The 15,489-nt window shown below is 39.2% G+C and overlaps 1 protein-coding gene and 1 pseudogene across 8 annotated transcripts in view; both read right to left on the bottom strand.

The window, feature by feature from the left end:
- Bicd1 (BICD cargo adaptor 1) overlaps positions 1-15,489 on the bottom strand; it is a 209,470-nt gene that overhangs the window by 132,673 nt on the left and 61,308 nt on the right. The gene's annotated exons all lie outside the window — the stretch shown is intronic.
- On the bottom strand, positions 225-1,710 carry LOC109702367 (cytochrome b-c1 complex subunit 2, mitochondrial pseudogene; annotated as a pseudogene).

Genomic DNA, 15,489 nt, shown 5'->3' with positions numbered 1-15,489 from the left:
TAGATGACCAAGAGTGGTATAGATGGGTCAGAAGGTAGGTCTATTTTAGTTTTTTGATAAAGCTCCATACTACATTGCCACCAGTGGTGTTCGAGGGTCCCTTTTTCTCACATTCTCACCAGCATTTGTTGTTGTTTGTTTTTTCTTTTTTCTTTTTTAACATTTAGACAGAATGTTTTTTGACTAGGTCAGCTGGGAATAACTACCTGCATTTATGATTTACGGTACTTTACCTTGTTGAGAAAACTGATGAATGGTAAATTATGGACTTTTGACTTTAAGGTGTGTGCTGGTCTGAGAAAATGTTCAGCTCTCTTCCATGAATATGTGCTTCAGTGTTACAACTCATCAACAAACGGTGTATGCCCCAAATTTCCACTTGCTGCCATTGACTTCTGGCCAGAAACAAACTTCTGTGCAGTGACATTAGTCACTGAGTCAATTTGCTGAAGGATGGTGCAGGGTGGCACATAAAAAGTACCAGCTAGAGCCTGGGATCCAACTTCATCCAGGAAACCCTCAGAAGACTCCACAGACATTAGGTATCCAGTCTTCAGCTGGTTCTTGGCAGCCTGGACATCTGCCCTGGAAAGTTTTCTTTGAGCAATTGTTTTTACTTGGTTGTGGGCAGCCTTGATAACATCTCCAGCAGCTGGAGCCTGGAAGACAGTGTAAATCCCAAAGAGTCCAGAATCTGAATAAATGGCATTAAAGGCAGAAACATCAAAGGTCTGGTGATTTCCTTTGGAACTAGGCTGGTAGTATTGCTGCCCCTCTTGACATGTGGTTCAGCATCAAGGATGTGCTGAATGCATTTAGAACACTAAATGCATTTGCTTCTGTATTTCCTACGGCAGCATATCTGCATGGACAAGGCTATCTCCATTCTGTTCTTGAATTTCACCCCCCTGGTATTTGGCTTTTGCACCAGGTAAACAAAGCCCACCCCTCATGTTGAGAAACTGTTCAGCAACTCGATTTAGGACAGGATGACTCACACCAAGTCCAACCAAAGCCATTCTTGCACTTGTAAAATGGTTCTGAACAAAGTGATGTAACTCGTCTGATGTCACTTTTCCAATCTTATAGTCAGGACAATACAAGGAATAGGCCAATGCATTCCTATAAGCGGCAGCATGCAAATTCTCAACGACATAAGCCTGTGGGTTCTGAAAAGCTACAGCCTTGTCAATCCTTAGCTGAGACTGAAGAGTGGCTACTTCCCAGCAACGAAATTCTGGTGCTGTGGTGACATTGAGCAGGAACTCCATTAGAATCTCCGTATCACCCCATAGGCATTCCACAGTGTATGCCATGTTTTCTCTTGCTGCAGTCCCTCTTAATTTACCACCAACTGCTTCAATTCCATGGGTTATCTTCAAAGATCAAGCTCCTTTTGTAGTCAAACTGGATGAAAGGCGCAGCAAATGAGAGGTTCCTAAATTGTTGGAGTCCTTACTTCTACTGCTTGCTTTAATAAACAAACCAATTCGTGATACAGGAGCATAGTTTTCCAGAGAAGCAATCACCAAACCATTTGGTAGTTTGGTAAACTCAAGGTCCTGAGGATGGAGAGGCACTCCTGTGGGGCTTGCTGCATCTTTAACTTTGGGGGCAACTTTGAGGGAATAAAATCTTGAGAATGACCCAGGCTTGGTTAGAAGCCTCATGGCTTAAGAGTTGTCTGACCCATGGCCTATGCCACTTAAAGGAAGGAAAGATGGTGGCCTGTTTGTTTTCTTGATGATTGTTATTCTGACTGGGGTGAGATGGAATCTCAGTGTAGGTTTGATTTGCATTTCCTTTATAGCTAAGGATGTGTTTTTTAGCCATCAGTACTTCTGAGCACAGTCTTCTCAATTGTTTTGCCCATTTATTAACAGGATTATTTGTTCTTTCAGTATTTATTTTTTTGTATGTCCTGGTTATTAATCCTTTATCAATTGAATAGCTTGCAAAGATTTTCTCCCATTCTGTGAGCTGTCTCTTGATTCTGGTTGATAGAACAATAATGTCACCATTTTGTGAATTAGTCAAAATGACAGCCCCGCCCTTAAACAAATTCCCGTGCTCTAAGACAGCCCCACCCCTACCAGAGACTACTGCGCATGCGCTAACTTCCTTACCCTCCCCTTCCATAAAAGCCACTGCTTGCTCAGATTCAGACCTGCGCCATCCTTTCCCCGGCCAGCCTGGCAGTTTGGGCCTGCCATTAAACTTTGCTCTATGGACATGAGACTTTTCTCCTGAGCTTTCTTTGTGAGCAGCATTTTTCCTAACACTGGTAATTTTTTTCCTTTGATGTACACAAGTTTTTAAATTTGATGTAATCCTATTTGTCAATTCTTGCTTTTATTTCCTGGGCAATTGGAAATAAAAATTATTCAAAAAATAATTTCTTGTGCCTATATGGTAACAATTCTTTAAATGCTTGGTAGAATTCAGCAGTAAAGCCATCTGTTCTTGGGTTTTTCTTTGTTAGTAGGTTTCTTTTTGTTTGTTTGTTTTGGTAACACTGCAGTTTTGAACTCAGAGCTTCACGCTTGCTAGGCAGGTGCTCTTACCACTTGAGCCACTCCACCAACCCTGTTAGTAGGTTTTTATTACTGATTCAACCTCCTTACTCATTATTAGTCTGTTCAGATTTACTATTTCTTTATGATTCAGTTCTAGAAGGGTGTATGTTTCTAGGAATCAGCTCATTTCTGCCAGGTTATCCAATTTGCTGGCATATAATAACTGTTCATAGTATTGTGTCATGATCCATTCTATTTCTGTGGAATTAGTTATAATCTCTCCTTTTTCATGTATAATTTTGTTTATTTGACCCCTCTTATTTTTTTCCCTAATGGTTTGTCAATTTTTTTTCTTTTAAAAAAATCGACTCTTAGTTTTGTTATCTTTTCTATTTTTTTTCTAGTGTCTAACTTATTTCTGCTCCAATCTTTATTTCCTTCTGGGAACTTTGGGCTTAGTTTGTTCTTTTTACTAGTTGCTTGAGGTGTGAAGCTAGGTTGTTTATTTGAGATATTTCTTCTTTTCTTAATGTAGGCATTTGTTGCTATAAATTTCCCTCTGAAAACTGCGTTTGCTGCATCCCATAAATTTCAGTATATTGTTTATCTATTTTCATTTGTCTCAAAGTACTTTTTACATTTCCTTTTGATTTCTTCTTTGACCCAATGGTTTTTTAAAAGTATGTTACTTAATATCTACATATTCATGAATATTGCAAAATTCCAAAAGTTTTATACTATTGGCATGTTTTCAATCTTCTTAAATTTGTTAAGACTTGTTTTGTGATACATCCTGGGGAATGTTCCATGTACTCTTTGGAAGAAAGTGTAGTGTGCTGCTATTGGATGATATGCTCTATATGTCTTTTAGGTTCACTTCATAAACTGTTATTCAAGTCTGCTGTTTCCTTAATGACTTTCTGTCTGGATGATCTATCCATTGGTGAAATGGGTTACTGAAGTCCCTATTATTATTATTGTATTGCTGTCTATTTTCCCCTTCAGTTCTGTTAATACTTGCTTAATATATGTAGGTGTTCTAATATTGGAGGCATGTGTATTTAAAACTGTTATATCCCCTTGTTGAACTGACCTCATTATTATTAGTATATATAACTGACTTTGTCTCATGACAAATACTGACTAAAAGTCTACTTGGTCTGATATAAACATATTTCTCCTCCCCTACCTTGACTATCATTTGCATGGAATATCTATTTTCATTCCTTCACTTTCAGTCTATTTGTGTCCTTAAGGCTAAAGTGAGTTTCCTGTAGGCAGCATAAAGTTTGATCTTGTTTTTTCATTCACTTGGGCCAATCTTTTGTCTTTTCAAAAAAAAATTTTATTTTATTTCGACTGGGTCTAAGTAAAGCCAGACTAGACTGGCTTTGAACTCGTGATCCCCTTCCCTCACCTCCCAGTTAGCTGAGATTAAAGACATGCACCACCACATCCAGCTAATCTTTGTCTTTTGATTGGTGGTTCAAGGTAATTATTGATGATTAAGGTACTTACTACTTTAAGGACTTACTTTAATTTTGTCAATTGTTTTCTGTTTTGTATTTTCTTTGTTCCTTTCTTCCTCTCTTATTGACTTCCCTTCTGATTTTATTTTATTTTTATAGTAGCATGCTCTGATTCCTTTATCTTTTGTGTATCTACTAGAGGTATTTTCCTTGTGGTTACCATAGGTCTTACATAAAACACCTTACAGTTACAACATTATATGTTAAGCTGATAACTTCAATTACTTACAAAAACTCTACACTTTTACTTCCCCTGTTTTATACTATTGATGTCATATTTTACATCTTTTTAACATTGTGTATCCATTAACAATCTATTATAACTATAGTCATTTTTAATACTTTTGTCTTCTAACCTTCATACTAGAGCTAATGTCCACTTATGCATGGCTGTCTTACCAGATATTATTTAACATGACACATTTCTCATTGCTTTTACCTTATCTCTTCACCACATCTCTGATCTGCTATCATAGCCAGTATTGACAGGGAAGAGGTAGGGAGTAGGAGGAAAGAAGAGGGGAAGAAAAAAAAGAAAAAGAAAATACAAGAGACAGGCAGTAGTGAGGTGAGATGCAGAAGGTGAGGTTGCCTGCTTTGCACATTATTTGGTAATTTCTTTTAACTGAGAAGCTGAGTGTCTTTTTTAGTCCACACCAAATGTCCCCACATCAAAATGGGTCTAGTGAGTCTAGTGACTCACTAGAATTTAAGTGTCATGGTACTCTTTCTCAGTGTTACCCTTCCTTAAAAGCACATTCTAAGTTCTAACTACATATCCTCAACAAGCTGCTTTCAGATCCACAGAATTCCTTGTGATTTCTTTGTGGGGGAGGGGGCTTGAACTCCTCACGCTTGCTAGGCAGGCACTCTACCACTTGAGTCACTCCACCAGCCCCATGGAGTTTCTTGAGGTAAAACTGTGAATGTAAGGACAAAGTTTTCCAATCAGGCTTTATAAGAAAATTAAAGTTGAAAATGATTCTGACTTAGTTAGAATGAAAGAGAGAATTCATGGATGATGAAAATACTTAGTGAGAATCAGAAAATTAACTTCAAAACAAGTCATTTAATGAAAAGATTATCATTATTAACATTATTATTACAAGACCATATTTAAAATGGTCCCATGCTGGCTGCTTTTCAGGACTTTAATATTATTCTGGCAAAATCGGTTATAAGAAATACTGGACTTGCTGATATCCAAAAGCTGCTTTTCATTAAGTGATTTGAAATTCTAAACCAGATAAATAAATATATTACTACAATGCTATGCTATAATGCTAGCCTGTTCTCGAGGCTAGTTCAGTTGTACACTGCCTGAAATTCCAGAAAAACATGACATCTTATAAAGTATAAATTTATTTATTCACAAAAAGTACCATATCACTTGCTATGTGCCATGTACTATTCTAATTAGTTGACATCAATTTGCTGATTTAATGCCTGTATATGTGGAAGGCATTATTAGAATTAGCAATTCTACCATATAAATGAAATGAGAGGCACAGATAGGTTAAGTAACCTGCCCATGGTCACATACCTCATAAGTGGCAGAGCTGAGGTTCTGGCCATATGGCCTGGACTTTTGATGACTGTGCTTGCTGAGCTACTAGGAAGGCACAGGAAATGAGGGAGGATTGTGGCTCCAACAGAGACAAGGAGAGTGGGTGTTAAGTGAAGTCCATCCAAGTGGGCAGAGTAAATGGTCTCTTGAGGGTAGAACAAGATGTTAGAACTGTGCCCTTTGGTCCTGGGCCAGAAGCTGTTCACCCTCTTCACCCACACTATGACTTCCTCCAGCTGTCAATCCACTTCTCTGTTCCCCTTCACAGTGAATCCAGTAGAAAGGCTTATCTGTATTCACAGTCTCCATGTCTCTTCAGCCCACTCTAATCTGATTTCCATCCTTTTGTCCAGGAGGGAAATCTTGCCCATGTCACTTCTGTCTTGCCACACTCAGTGTCAATTTCTTTGTTCTTATCTTAAATGTTCAGAAGCAAGCCACATAGTAAGTGCTTCTTGATTTTTCTGAAACACTTTGTTTCTTGGTGTCTGTGTCACAACACTCTCCTTTCCTCCTGTTTCTTTCATTGTTTCTCAGCCTGCACTTCTGGCTTCCTCATGTCTTAGATGTTGGGATATTCTGTGAGGGTTCCCTCTAGCCTTCTCTCTTTTTTATCCAAGTTCTTTTCTTAGACAATTTATATGGACTGAATTGTGCCCCCCCATTCATATGTTGAAGCCCCAACCCCCAATATGACTGTATCTACAGACATAGGAGGTAATTAAGGTTAAATTAGGTCATAAGGGTAGGGCTCTAATCCAATAAGACTGATGTCTCTACAGGAAGAGAAAAAGCATCAGGGGTGGGTATGCACAAAGAAAATGCCATGTGAGGATAAAAAAGAGAAGAAACAAGTCATTTAAGAATGCAGAGTATAATAGAAGCAATAGGTATAGGCAAGAACTTCCTCAGTAGAACTCCAACAGCCCAGCAACTGAGAGAAAGGATGAACAAATGGGACTACATGAAATTAAAAATCTTCTGCACAACAAAAGAAATGGTCTCTAAACTGAAGAGACCACTCACAGAGTGGGAGAAAATGTTTGCTAGCTATACATCAGAAAAAGGACTGATAACCAGAATATACAGGGAGCTCAAAAAACTAAACTCCCCCAAAATTAATGAACCAACAAAGAAGTGGGCAACTGAACTAAACAGAACTTTTTCAAAGGAAGAAGTCCAAATGGCCAAAAAACACATGAAAAAATGCTCACCATCCCTGGCCATAAAGGAAATTCAAGTCAAAACCACACTAAGATTCCACATCATCCCTTTTAGAATAGCTACAATCAAGAACACCACCAATAACAAATGCTGGTGAGGATGTGGAAAAAAGGAACCCTCATACACTGCCGGTGGGAATATAAGCTAGTGCAACCACTCTGGAAAACAATATGGAGGCTTCTTAAGAAACTAAACATAGATCTGCCATATGATCCAGCAATACCACTCTTAGGGATATACCCAAAGGAATGTGACTCAAGTTATTACAAAGGCAACTGCACACCAATGGTTATTGTAGCACTATTCACAATAGCCAAGTTATGGAAACAGCCAAGATGCCCCACTACAAATGAATGGATCAAGAAAATGTGATATTTATACACAATGGAATTTTACTTAGCCACAGAGAAGAGTGAAATTTTGTCATTTGCAAGTATATGGATGGAACTGGAGAACACCATCTTAAGCAAAATTAGCCAGGCTCAGAAGGCCAAAAATTGCATGTTCTCCCTCATATGCGGATTATAGACCTAAAACAAATGCAGTAATATTATTGGACATGGGTCACACACTAAGGGGAGAATGCATACGGGAAGAATAGGGAAAGGGAAGGAAACCTAAAACTTGAATGTGGCTCTACAGTAGTCACTGTACAGGAGTGACTAAAGTAATCTTAAACTGGCTGAGGCCACTATGGGAAGGGGACCAGGAAGTAGCAAAGAGATCTGGTAGAGATGAACCATTGTGGGTTGCAATACACGTGCATGGAAGCAACGCTAGGAATCTTTCTGTATAGCTATCTTTATCTCAAACTAGCAAAAATGCTATGTCTTTCTTATTATCTTATGTTTTCTCTTCAACAAAATGGGAGAACAAGAGGGCTGAACAGGTTCTGCCTGGAAGTGGGGATGGGGAGGGAGGCACCCAAGCAATGTATACACATGTGAGTAAATGTAAAATTGGTAAAATTTTTTTAAAAATTAAAAAAAAAAGAATTTGGAGTATAGTGTCAAAAACATGACATACTTTTTTTTGGTGGTACTGCAGTTTGAGTTCAGGGACTGGTGCTTGACAGGCAGTTGCTCTGCCACCTAAGCCATGCCCCCAGCCCTTTTTTGCTTTAGTTATTTTTAAAGTAGGGTCTCACATTTATGCCTGAGCTATCCTAAACTATGATCTTCCTGTTTATGCTTCCCATTATCAGTGGGATGACAGGTGTATGTTGGGGTACTTTAACTTGCAGCCCACCTAGCCTAAAAATCAGCTACAACTGGCATGACCCTTGGGTAACCTCATGAAGAGGAAGATAGCCTTGAAACAGGGTTGTAAAACATGGTTAACTGTCGATTAAAAGCCGTAACCTCGGACAGAGCTGTGAGGAATTGCCCATTAGAGCCATGCAAAAGTTCGGGACCAAGATGAAAGGCACCACGCAGAGATAAGCACCCATTCCTGCCTTTCTTTGTCTCCACTTGTAAATAAACTTTCCAAAACAGGACTCCCCTGATGTTCTTATCTAAACCTTAGGTTTCTATTCCACTACTAGCCCTTAATTTATGGGAGAACGCCTGATAAGTAAACCTCTGGTGTTTCCCCAGTTCCCAATAAATATTATTACCCCACTGCCAGAATGTGGCAAGATCAGGAAAATGTGACCCCAGGGGCATGAGGAATTCCTATGTGACGATGATTGATGCTTTAAAGAGTATAAGACCTGCTTAAACTTTGCTTTCAGGGTCCTTATTGAAACCGGCTGTGTCAGGTGGATGCTTGGACCTTAGCTAGCTAGAAATAAACCTCGCTTTGTGACTTCCTTTGTCTTGAGTGTCCTTTGTCCTCTCAGAAGGTGGCCGGCCTCGAACCCTAACAGTGTACACCTTCAACCCTACCTCCTGGCACAACCTTTTATCATTGAGATAGGTCTCGTTAACTCTTTGCCTGGGCTGGCCTCAAACCATGATTCTCCTGATCTCTGCCTCCCAGAGTAGATAGGATCACAAATGTAAGCTACTATACTCAGCCTAAAAACATGACATATTAAGAAGTATTTTGGAAAAATACCTGAACAAAAAAGGGCTGAGGGTGTGGCTCAAGTGGTAGAGCAAGCATGAGGCCCTGAGTCTAGCAAGCTGGAAGCCCTGAGTTTAACTAACCAGTACCACTAAGAATAAAATAACTTTTTAAAAAAGCAAAACAAGAAGTATTTTTGCCATGAATGGTGTTTCACACCTGTAATTCCAGCACTTGGGAGGCAGAGGCAGGACAATTGAGAGTTTGAGGCCGGCTGGGGCTACATAGCAAGTTCCAGGGCAGCTCAGTACTTTCATTTGGTGGTCATGAAAGCAAAGAACAAAGAACACTTAAGCAACAGATACCAATGTCTGCTTTATGTCTAAATGTGCACTTGCTCTGTCTTTTGTCAAACTAGCAAATAGCTTTTAAATGTCAGCTAAGGACTGTCAGGGAAGCTCTGTGGCATGCAGTTTCATACTGCAGAGACACTGTCACCTTACACTAGCTATGTTTGCTACAGAAAACAGAATTCCTCAAAATGGACATTATAAACAAAGTTTTACATAAAGTAGCATACTATGTTTGGCATAGAAAATTGATCTGGCTCACCCACCTTGTTAAAACTAACCTCACCAATAGGTAACCTATGTAGAGCCTCATGACAGGAAAAATACCTGCATTCACATACTAAGATATGTTGCTCCCATAGCTAGATAGTAAAATAAAATCACATAGCAAGTTCATTTTCAATACCACAAAACATAATATCATTCTTCCACATGCTTGTCAAGCTGTTTGCCCAAGTGAACAATGTATTGTTCTAATAAGAGAGCTGTTTGCCCAGAAGAGCAAACTGTTTGTCCTGATAAATTGATTTGTAAGAATTTCCTAAAGCAAACACTGAAGTTATTTGTTAATTTACTGTCTTATCTTCCTGGGCAAGAACTTCCTGGAGCCAAGAATTAGTTATATTGACATGAATAGGCACAGTTGAAATACCTTGCTAACTAACAAATGGTTAAATCAAGAGATTTCAGTACAGGAGGGTGACAGGCCTAAGCTACAAATTCACTGTAGAATAAACTGAGACCCGCAGAGCTTAAACAGCTGCCCAAACTCACTAAGCAGGACAGTGGACAACAAAACTTAGGTGTGTTGTGTCCTAATCCAGTGTTCCTTCCATCGCATCGCTCAGCTCCTGGTTTGAAACAGTCTTTAAACATACAGAAACGTAAGCAAATAGTCTCATAACACCTGTTAAGTGGCTCTCAGGACCTCAGACATCACTGTACATGTAACACAGAGAGTTAAGCAAAAGCACGACATTTGCAAAACTGTCAACCTAACAAATCTCATGTACCTCATAATGAAAGAATTTAGAAATGAATGTGCTGCTGTTCACATTAACTTTACACACACACACACACACACACACACACACACACAGTATACTTTGGCAAAAATGTTCATTCCACCATTGTTCTTCTGCATTCTAGATTTAGAAGCATAAACCCTCATTTCACCTTGAACTAGCTAAAAACTTTAACCAGTACATCAAGGTCACACTATATGAAGACATGGTTTCTTTTTTCCCCATTTTATTTCCACATTATTCCTTTTTGTATCTCAGATAATCATTTTGGAGTTTATATATATAGCTTTTGAAGTACCTCCTTTCATTATCTCACTTTTGTTCATGAGAAATAATTTTGCAGAGTATACTGATTTAAATTGAGTTTTTTAAAAGCATACATTAACAGGACAAGGGGGTTTCATTGTGATAATGCCATGGATGTGTACAGTGTACTCTGAACAAGTTCACTTCCTCTATTATATTCCTTTAAGCTCCCTCCTTCCTCCCCCACTTTTCAAAGTGTTTGATGGGTTTCCTTATGTGCTATCTATGTATGTACACATGAATGTATGTATCTGCCTGTCTATCTGACTTTCCTGCCCACAGTCCCCTTTTTATACTCAAGAAAAGATGTGATTTCTTTTGTTCATCTTGTGACTATTGATCATCCAGGTGAGGTGAACTTTACATGTTTTTCATGTAGGTGACAAAGGCAATGAAAAGATATACAATACATCATACACAGAAAAGGCTTCTTGCTACCCAAGGCTCAGAGTCCCATAGTGCAGCCAGTAGCCATGTGGGACCATTTACTTCTCCATTAATTAAAGACAACAAAGCTTAAAAATCAGTTCTTCAGTCACATAGTGGTGTGTTTACTATAGAGATGTACGCCATTTTTTAGGGGTATGCTGTATTTGGCCACTTCAACTCCACTAAATGTGCATAACTAAATAAACCACAAAGCAAAGTTCTATCAGTCAGCGTGGAGCATCTCAGCAACAAAGAACCACAAAATTTGAGTGTTTTCACACAACAAATGTTCATTTGTTCCAACACATGTCCAGTGTAGATGTTTCCAGTCAGATGAGGTTCTCCCTGGATACATCACTAAGCAGTGATTTGGAGAGGCAGGGTTTCTCTGAATTCACCCCAACAAGGGAGAAAAGGGTAGGGGGCAGAGAGAGAGAGTGAGAGAGAGAAAAAGATCATGTTTTGGATTTTGCCAAATGTTTGGAAGTTGGGCCTGCAAGTGTCACACATTAATCCTCTGTGTAATCCCCTGGCCTTAAATAGTTTTCTGTCCTCACAAGATGTAAAGGGGTCCAGAAGTCTACCTCCCTATAACCCCAGGAAGAAAATGAAATAGGGAGTACATGTGGGGAGTACAGAGCGTTATTTCAGCCACAGAAGTCAGCCAACATTCAGTTCTCACCATGTGCACAGATAAGAATTTATTTACAGTGAGACTTAAGGCTCTATAACTGTGGTAGGTTGTATTGGTCAAAAATATTCACTGCCCCTCACTGTGGAAGAATTTAACATCCCTGCCATTGATGCCAGGCTTGGCTGTGTGACCTATAGGGCCATTTCTGGAAGGACAGCACATCTTCAGAATGGTTTATAAAACGTAGGTGACATAGCAAGTCACCATCACGAAATACACATTTCCACTGTGTACTGTTTCCCTGTGCTAAAAAACTAGCAAAGCCTATGTCTCTTGGTCACCTGTAATGGACGAACAGCATGAAAGATAAGCCTATGTTTCTGTTTGACCCTAAAATGTTTGGGGTTTATTTGTTAACACAACATATATTAGCCTAAGCTGACTAAAAAGTTATCAAAATCATGGCAGAAATCTGGGCATGGTGGTGCACACCTAAAATCCCAGTGCTTGGGAAGCTGAGGCAGAAGGAGCATGAGTTTGAGACCAGCCTGGTCTACACAGCAAGCCTCTGTCTCAAAAAAAAACAACCAACTAAACTAAGAAGAAAGCAAACAAAAAACCACAGCAGAGGCTTTGGCTCTTCAGAAGCATTATAAATCTGTGATAATAAAACAAAACATTTCTGTGAATGGTAGATAACATGAAAGAAGTGACTAAATTAGGTACAATGTTTACTTCGGACTTGTTTACTTTTGAAATTACATCCTAGATCATAGGGTGGGGCCTGTACCAGGGACTTGACTATGGCAGAATCCCTGTCAGATGGTGAAGACTGAGGAAGGAGTGGCCTTTCTGTGGGACAGTTTGCTCCTGTGCACTCTGGGACATGCTGGCACACTTAGTCCAGGAATATAAGAGAGCAAAAGAACTCTCAGTGGGGCAGAACCTTCACAGTTAGCCTTGTGGGATGGAGCAAATCATATTGAAAATCACAGAGTTGGTTCTGCAAGAATATGGTTCATAGGAACTAACTTGACCTGTTTTTATAGCTTTTCTATTAAACCATGTAAACATTTTATGAGTTGAAGAAAGCTTAGGTGTCCTAAGCTGTACATACATAATAAAATCAAGGAATCAAAAGTAGAAAGAGAGGCTGGGGATGTAACTCAGTGGTAGACCACTTGCCTAGCATGTGCAAAAAGGGGTCTGGGTTCCCTCCCCAGCACCACACCCCCCCACACATCCCCACCCCCGCCTTGCACACATACACTCACACAGAAAAGAAAAACAAGCTGAAAGAGAATTTAGCCATAATTCACCTATTTCCTATTTTTAGGCAAAAGGAGTCCTATCATGTTCACTTTGCTTTTCCAAAGAGTCTAAGTTCCTTTGCTATTATTTTGAAGCAAATTCTCTTTAGTTTTTTTTTTTTTTTGAGATAGATGCTCACTGTGTAGCTGAGGCTGGCCTTGAACTCATGATTCTCCTGCTTCCAGTCATGTCATATATCATAGGAAATTCAGCTTCCACCTCCCCATAAAATCAAAAGGACACATTCAGTTATTTATCACTGCCTTCCTGAACTTGGTTTACAATGAGCATTTCCTGTTTTACACTGATAATCTTTCCATTCTCCTTGATTGCAAACGTAATAAACTTAGGTAGCCGTTAACAAGCACGCCTGGGCAGGTTTTTATTTCTAGAAGCTAATTAAAAGCAGCTGCACCGTTAAGTCTTGGTAATCAGAAGGCATCTTGAGCAATCACCATCACCAGCAGACACCACCCCATGGTCCAGGCAACTCAGCAGATTACTGCCTCCCCAGCAACCTGCTGCACAGGGACTCCTAGGTCATGTGCTGTTGCTGTATGGATGTGGCAGACATAGGAGAAAAGTTTAATTATACTAAAATTAACACAGCTCAGTGGTTTTCTTTGTTAAAATTATAAGTAAATTCCAATTGCAAGCAGAGGCTGCTAAGAAAATCTAATTATGTTTCAAAAGCTGGTGACAGAGAAATTTTTTTTCTGATACAATCATTAGCTAGCTGAATTTGTGTTTTCGTTCTTTTTCTTTTTTTTTGTGGTGCTGATGCAGGGCCTCATTAACTTAGCTGAATTTGAAAATGCACATAAGATATAATCCTTCATATAGAACATAAGCTAACCAGCTGTCTTACTGCATTAATATGCATAAAATAAAGGTCTTTTGATAGTGATTTCAATGTTAATGAGACAAAAATCAAGATTAAAAAATATGTATGCATGTATGGAATTATCACAATGAAATCCCTTGAATTATTAATATGTACTACTGAAAAAATAAAATGAAACTTAAAATAATTAAAAATAGGTTATCTTCATTTTGTAGCCAGAACTACTGTACATCATGACAGAAAATATGACAAATTGGTAAAAAGTGGAATTTTCTATAAACACCTCTTTAATACTTTTATGCATCTGTCCAAATGCCAAAAATATTCCTAAATTCATTTCAGATTTCACTGTGAAAAGCATATTATAATTTCTGGGTAAGGATGAGTTGAAAGTAGATTTATTTTTTTACTCTTTTCTGAAATTCCTCTAAAGCAACAGTTAAAAAACCATGATTTTAATGCCCACAAGAGAACGTGATAGGAGGTAGTTGCAAAAAACTTAAAAGCCATATAGTCAGGCACCTGAGGCCCAGGCCTGTTATCCTAGCTACTCAGGAGGCAGAGATTAGAAGAATCATGGTTCAAAGCCAGCCAGGGCAAATAGTTCACATGACCCTATCTTGAAAATACCCAACGTAAAAAAGGGCTGGTGGAGTGGCTCAAGTGGTAGAGTGCCTGGATAGCAAGCGCAAGATCCTGAGTTCAAACTCTAGTAGCACCCAAAAAAAAAAAAAAAAAGCCAGGATACAGATGGATGAGGAGTGACTAATGTCACTGGCTTGAAAAAGTAAATGCTCCTTAATTAATAACACTATTGTAAGAATTAAATGAGACATTGTGTTACAAAATCAGTATCAGATAAATGCATCCTTTTATTATTAATAAGATGTTTATCAACAGTGATCTTTTGGAAGATGGCATAACAGTTTTGAAACAGCAAATAAGGACTAGGCAAAAGAACGTTGGAAGGAAAATGTAACCTGCTGAGACCACAGCAGTCTAAAGGAAAAGGAAAGAGACTCTTCAAGGAAACCTTGTACTTCCAGTAGGACCAGGACCAGGGTAACCTTGCCTAGGAAATCCTTTGTAGAAGAGCATGAAGAACCCCAAGGAAGAGTATATTTGGAAATTCAATTAAATAAAGCTGTAAAAAAAAATCTGACCAGGAAATGCCAAAAGAAAGGCCTAAATCCAGAACTGTAAATAGACTGTGTACCTAGTGCCTAATTTTGGACATCTGTTCCCCTTCAGGTGGAGGTTAAGTGTGGCTGAGGCGCTTCAGAGGACATTAAAGAAGAAAACATCGCTGATGAAGATGAGAGAAAAGCAGAGACAAGAAATAGGCCCAGGTAGATGACTTCAAGGTCCTGCCAGGGAATCCTTCGTAATCTCAGAGAGGAGCACTAGGGCTGCTTATTATATCCTGACATTCCTGGTACCAATCTTGACAACCAGATTTAACTGGCTTTGCCCCTTCAGAGGGGAGAGAATGAATGTGTGAGAATTCAAGTCTGGGCATTGGCTGTCACCGGATTCATATCACTGGGTCCAGGGACCAGGAAGTTCTTAGTCTCCTCACAGACACAGAGGAGACTTTAGCAGGAGCAGGTTTATTAATGCAAAGCAAAATGAAGGAAGAGCTAAAGTGCACTCACTCTCTAGATGGGAGGGCAGCAGGCTCAAGAGAGGGCTGCATTAGGGTCCCAAGACCTGCAGCTTTTATTGAGGCCTGCGGACATGGGGG

The sequence above is a fragment of the Castor canadensis genome, chromosome 8 (assembly GCF_047511655.1).
Source record: "Castor canadensis chromosome 8, mCasCan1.hap1v2, whole genome shotgun sequence".
In the NCBI taxonomy this organism is placed as follows: domain Eukaryota; kingdom Metazoa; phylum Chordata; class Mammalia; order Rodentia; family Castoridae; genus Castor; species Castor canadensis.
The sequence above is the reverse complement of the archived record's forward strand: the minus strand, read 5'-3'. Positions and strand labels throughout refer to the sequence as shown.